The 6,706-nt window shown below is 47.2% G+C and overlaps 1 pseudogene; it reads left to right on the top strand.

Moving 5' to 3' along the window:
- Positions 1-2,777: 2,777 nt before the first annotated feature.
- LOC106978217 (60S ribosomal protein L34-like) lies at positions 2,778-3,404 on the top strand (annotated as a pseudogene).
- The last annotated feature ends 3,302 nt before the right edge of the window (positions 3,405-6,706 follow it).

The following is a 6,706-nucleotide window of genomic DNA, read 5'->3' as shown; positions in this document are numbered from 1 at the left end:
GGTTTAGTTCAGTGGTTCCACAAAGTCTAGGTGCTAAGGTGACGTATCTAAAATTCTCCCAGTCTTGCCTCATAGTCACAAGATGGCTGCATCAGCCTGAAGCACTAGTACTCACAAAATCCCATCCAAAGGCAGGAAACAAGAGAACAGCAGAGGGGCAGAGAAGGACCTTTTTAGCATGCTTCTTTAAATTCATCAGAGAGGAAAATTCTTTCTCCAATTCCCCTAAAAAGCCTTATTCTCAATCTCATTGGCGGGCACTAAGTCAGTAGATCACATGACATCCCATGCCATCATGGAAGGAGCTAAAAGAGAAGGGGAAGGAAATGGCCATTGGATAGCGGACTGTAAGTGACTGCCACATACACAAACTGTCGCTGTGGGCAAGTGGTGAGTCGGTGGCAGTGGTGTGAGAGCCAGCTGCACACACCTCTTTCCTTCCTGCATTTAGTGATGTCACATTGCTGGTTTGAAGTTGGTCAAAATTGACAACGGTGGGAGTATTTATGTCACAGAAGTGAATAAATACTACAAATCAAGTGGTTTTGTCAGCACACGACTGATTAGGGATGGTTTTTATTTGGCTATACTTTTCCAAGTTTTCTACAATGAACATGGGTTAATTTTATAGTCAGAAAAAAAAATGTGTTAAGAACAAAAGAGGCCTCACCTTATATCATATACGAAATTAACTCAAAACGGGTGAAAGATGTAAACATAAGAGCTGAAACTATAAAACTCTTAGAAGGGGTACCTGGGTAGGATGCGTGGGTGCTCAGTCACTTAAGCATCCGACTTCAGCTTAGGTCATGATCTTGCAGTCCGTGAGTTCGAGCCACACGTCAGGCTCCAGGAGCCTGGAGCCTGCTTTGGATTCTGTGTCTCCCTCTCTCTCTGACCCTCTCCTGCTCGCACTCCATCTCTCTCTCTCTCCCTAAAAAATAAGCAAACATTAAACATTGGGATTCTCTTTCCCTCTCTCCCTCCCCCTCCCTCCCCCCCCACACTGTCTCCAGAAAATTAAATGCCCCTCCCCCCCACCGTGCTCTAAATAAATAAATAAATAAATAAATAAAAGATTATTATACTGGGGCACCTGGGTGGCTCAGTCAGTTAAGCATCCAACTTTGGCTCAGGTCATGATCTCACAGCTCGTGGGTTCAAGCCCCACGTTGGGCTCTGTGCTGACAGGCCAGAGCCTGGAGCCTACTCTGCATTCTGTGTCTCCCTCTCTTTCTGCCCCTCCCCTACTCACTCTCTCTCTCTCTCAAAAATAAATAAACATTAAAAAAAATTTCTTTTAAAGATTATTATAAAACTCTTAAAAGTAAACACAGGGGAAAAGCTTCACAACATTAGATTTGTAACAGTTTCTTACATGTGACACTGAATGTATGAACAACAGAAGTAAAAATATATAAATTAGACTCCCTCAAAATGAAAAACTTCTGTGCATCAGAAGACATCACGGTGTGAAAAGGCAAACTATGAAATGGGAAAAAATATGGGCAAATCTTACATCAGATAAGGGATTAAGATCCAGTATATAAAGAACTACACTGGACAACAAAATAGAAAACAAATGACTCCATTAAAAAAATGGGTAGGGGCGCCTGGGTGGCGCAGTCGGTTAAGCGTCCGACTTCAGCCAGGTCACGATCTCGCAGTCCGTGAGTTCGAGCCCTGCGTCGGGCTCTGGGCTGATGGCTCAGAGCCTGGAGCCTGTTTCCGATTCTGTGTCTCCCTCTCTCTCTGCCCCTCCCCCGTTCATGCTCTGTCTCTCTCTGTCCCAAAAATAAATAAACGTTAAAAAAAAAAAAAGGGTAAAGGGGCAGCTGGGTGGCTCAGTCGGGTAAGTGTCTGACTTCGGTCCAGATCATGATCTTGCTGTTTGTGGGTTCAAGCCTCACGTCGGCCTCTTTGCTGTCAGCACAGAGCCCGCTTCGGATCCTCTGTATCCGACCCCCCTCCCACCCCCACCCCTGCGCTTGCTTTCTCTTTCTCTCAAAAATAAATAAACTTAAAAAAAAAAATAGGTGGAGGACTTGAGTAGACATTTCTCCAAAGAAGATATACAAATGGCCTATAAGCACACAAAAAGATGTTCAATAACGCAATATCACTAATCATTAGGGAAATGTGAATCAAAATCACAAGGAGATATCAATTTATACCCATTAGGGTGGCAACTATAAAAACAAACAAACAAACAAACAGAGAATAAGTGTTGGTGAGGCTTTGGGGAAATAGGAGACTCATACATTATTGGTGAGAATGTGAAACGGTGCAGCCACTATGGAAAGCAGTGTCGTGGTCCCTCAAAATATTAAAACTAGAATTATTATATGATCTGGCAATTCCATCTCTGGCTATACATCCCAAAGAATTGAAAGCAGAGTCTTGAAGAGGTATTTCTACCCCCACGTTCACAGCAGCATTATTTACAATAGCCAAAAGGTGGAAGCATCCCAAGTGTCCATCAATAGATAAATGGATAAACATAATAAGGGAGATAGATGCATGCAATGTATGCAGCCCCACGTGGGGCTGGGGTGGGGGGAAGGGGGCGTTGTTATTTCACAGATGCAGAATTTCAGTTTTGTAAGATGAAAACAATTCTAGAATTTGGTTGCACAACAACGTGAACGTGCTTACCATTACTCAACCCTATACTTAAAAGTGGCTAAGATGGTAAATTTTATGTTACATGTATTTTACCACAACTAAAATTTTTTTTTTTTTTAATTTTCTGGGGACAGTGTCTGGAGGCATTTAGAATGGTCCAGTGTCTGAAATACCATCCCAGGTGGGTCTACAACACAGCCTCTAAGGAAACCAGGCTGTCCCTGGTAGTAGAATTGTTGACCTTTATACCAAGAAGGTTAGGAAAGCACCAAAATGTGCGTGTGGGTGTGCCCAGGCCGGCATCGAGGAGTTGGTGCTGTGAGACCTCACCTTCCTATGAGGTTGTCTCAAATGAACAAATATGTCAGCAGGGCCTTTGGTGGTTCCGTGCCTGCTGTGGCCGTGAGGGGACTGAGTGTGCTTCCTCACTGAGGAGCAGAAAATCTTTGAAAGTTTTGAAGGACAGAATACAAGCACAGAGTCAGAAAACTAAATTTAAAAACGAAGCTTTTTTCACTATATGCTAACTAACTTGGATGTAAATTAAAAAATAAAATAAGATAAATAAAAATGAAGCTTTTTTGAGTAATGGAAAATTTTTTTGTAAAGGTTAATTTAAGCTTAAGGTGGGAAGTGAAATTAAAAAAATATTTTGAGGGGCGCCTGGGTGGCTCAGTCAGTTGAGCATCCCAGTCTTAATTTCAGCTCAGGTCATGATCCCAGGGTCGTGGGTTCCACACTGAGCATGGATCCTGCTTAAGAGTCTCTCTCTCTCTCTCTCTCTCTCTCTCTCCACTCCCTGTTTGCCTGTGCTCTCTCTTTCTAAAATTAAAAAAATGATAATAATTCGAGTCCAGGTGAATCCAGACTCCCGGACAGATGACTTCCCAAGTAGCTGGGGACATGAGCTGGTAACTCAGGCTGGACGGTGAAATCCCTGAAGACCACAGGAGCTGGGCTTCTGGGCTGTCTGGGTTCGAAGCAGAAGCAGACAGTCCTGCCCACTTCCGATTTGGGGGGCTGCTTTCTGAAACGATGAAGAGTACTAGGTTAGGATTAGAACATGTGGTATACTTTATTATTTTTTTTTCAACGTTTATTTATTTTTGGGACAGAGAGAGACAGAGCATGAACGGGGGAGGGGCAGAGAGAGAGGGAGACACAGAATCGGAAACAGGCTCCAGGCTCTGAGCCATCAGCCCAGAGCCCGACGCGGGGCTCGAACTCACGGACCGCGAGATCGTGACCTGAGCTGAAGTCGGACGCTTAGCCGACTGCGCCACCCAGGCGCCCCCATACTTTAAATGTTCACCTGTATGGGGCACCTGGGTGGCTCAGTCGGTTGAGAGTCCGACTTCGGCCCAGGTCACGATCTCATGGTTTGTGAGTTCGAGCCCCGCGTCGGGCTCTGTGCTGACAGCTCAGAGCCTGGAGCCTGCTTCGGATTCTGTGTCTCCCTCTCTCTCTGTCCCTCCCCTGCTCATGCTCTGTCTCTGTCTCAAAAATAAATTAATAAAAACATTTAAAAAAAAATGTAAATGCTCACCTGTAATTAATGCTTTAACATAAAAGGTACAATAAGGTGTAATTGTACTTTTCACAGGATTTTAAAGAAATATGAATCCATTGTGTGTTACAGGCGGCAAGGCCAGTCACTAAGCCACACGCTTAAATCTGATTCATCAGTGTCTTTCTTTCATTTCTTGCAGGGCTACCCTGTGGACTGTATCTATAATCCTATTTGGAAAAAACATCCAAAGTCTAAATTTGAGACCTGTTGTAAAAGTGAGATTGGAGCCTGACTGCCTTCCTGCCAGCTGCCCAATACCCACCTCCATGAAAGGACCTGGAGGGGAGCCATCTGGGGCCTGAGAGAGAGCACAGTCTGTTTGAGAGACCTGGTCAGCATGACCCTGTCCTGAGAATTAATTTTGGCTCTATGGGTGGACAGCAATGTTCCCCAACGTCTGATCCTCAGTCTCTTTTATCTCTACACAGATTCAACAATTACATCTGTATGGGTGTCTCTAAGCCCCCACTTCCGCCTGACCTCTCTGGTATCTCCAGTCCCACACTTCCAACTTCCAGAGAGAAAGGTCCGCTTTGCTGCCCCACCCGGGCTGGCCCCCAAGCTCAACGCTCCTAGTTGAGCTCATCATTCCACCTCCTGGACCTGAAACCTAGAATTACTTTCAACTCCTACCACTCCCTTGGCACAGGTAACCCATTAGTCACCACGCATAGTCACCCACTGCTGGTAACGGCTTTCACACTCATCCCATTGTAAATGGCTGTGAGATCGCCGTGGGTGTCCAACCTATCATACGGATCAGGCAGAATGGGACCCCGCCTGGAACAGGCTGGCATCAGTATGGCAATCTGTCACTAACAGCAGAAGCTGTAACAGGAGTCATGGGCAATGGGGTAAGATGAAGAGATGTGGTCAAGGTCAGCGCCAGATTCCCCAGGCTAAGAGGGGTCAGACAAGCAAGGCAAGAATAAGAATTAAAGTCAAGAGCCAGAGCAGACCTGGGAACTGAGCTGGTGTGGGCTCGTAGGACAGAGCATGGGCACTGTGACTGGATTCTAGGGACAGAGTTTTGCTTTGCGGGGGGTGGAGGGGGCAGTGAGTAGGGACCCTTGGAGAGGCCCAGGCCTGTGCTTTCTTAGCTGTGCCGTGGCCAGGTGTCATGGAGCTGCGTATCCTTAACACGTTTCCTCTTCTCCACCCCCCTGCCTCACTCCAGCCCAGAGTGACTCCTTATTTGCCTTGACTTTGAGAAAGCATCTCTATCTGCAACCCTGCAGCCTCTGGAGGGGAGCTACTAATATCTATTGCACACCTGCTAAGGCCTTTTGTGTATTTTATCACATTCATCCCGACAGCAACACTGGAGATAGATGGTGACGTCTGACATTTGTTCGGTGACTTTGGTTTCTATTTTATTTTCACAAGCACTAACTCATTTGACCACTGGGTAACCCAGTGAAGTGGTCAGAGCCCTATTCAGCAGAGGAGAACACTGGGGCCAGAGGGATTAAAGTGACTTCCAGAAGTCACCCAGGTCCCTATGACTCCAGGTGTTGCCCAGCAGCATCTGCTGGAAGTTGTTAGAAACAACAGCAGGATCTCGGGCTCACCCCAGGCCACTGAACCAGAATCTGCATCTGAACCCGAACCCCGCGGGGGATCACTGGCATGTTAAAGTTGGCCTGAGTAGTTGTTCTAGGAGTCTGCACTAGAAAGCAGCCTTACAGGGCTAAGTCAGCTGCGGTCAGCGATGGTGGACACAAATACCCCAAGGTTACCTGCAGCTCTTAGAGTCAACACTGACCGCTGGCCCTCGGTGGGGAGTGAAGCTGACAGAGCCAGGGATTGGATGGAGAGAGAAGAGAAAGAGAAGTCAAGTCAAGGGGCATTTGTGAAGCTTCTGCTGGGTGCCTGCTGCTATGGCTCCAGGCATACATAGCAAAGAGGCCGGGGAGCTGAGGGTGTGTTTGGGGAGCAAGACACAGGAGCCAATGCGGGAGGACTGCGACCCAGCATCTGGAAGCAAGCTGAGTGCTGGAGAAGGTGCTGGTCCAGCGGCAGTGGAAGGCCCTCCTGGGGGCAGGAGAAGGAAGGCGGGAGGATGCCACTGGGCCGGGGTGTGCTGGGCCCTGCAGACGAGGCAAGTGAGTGCAGGTTCGGTCTGGCAGGCAGTGCCTTCAGAGAGCCTGGGCTAGAGAATGTCCTGGTGCCTACTTCTCCAGCCTTAGTTTCCCTCACCAGTCTCCTCTTCTCAGGGAAACACCTGTGCTTACAACCCCCTTAAGACCTTGTAGCTTGTAGAACTGCTCCCTGCCAATTCTCAACAACCAGAACTGAGTCCCTCAGGCCCCTTCCCTGCTTTCTGAGTCTTGATAAAGCCACCGCCCTTCACCCGGTCACTCCGCCACTCACCTTGGGAGTGATTTCTGACTCCTCCCCTTCTTGTGACCTTGACATTTAGTTCAACTGCTTCTGTCTGAATTATCTCTGATGAGAACACATTTTATCTCACGATGTCTCCCTCCTTCTAGTATCTCCACCCCACACTCA

The sequence above is a fragment of the Acinonyx jubatus genome, chromosome A3 (genome assembly GCF_027475565.1).
Source record: "Acinonyx jubatus isolate Ajub_Pintada_27869175 chromosome A3, VMU_Ajub_asm_v1.0, whole genome shotgun sequence".
Taxonomy (NCBI): domain Eukaryota; kingdom Metazoa; phylum Chordata; class Mammalia; order Carnivora; family Felidae; genus Acinonyx; species Acinonyx jubatus.
Note: the sequence above shows the minus strand (reverse complement) of the source record. Positions and strands in the feature narration are given on the sequence as shown.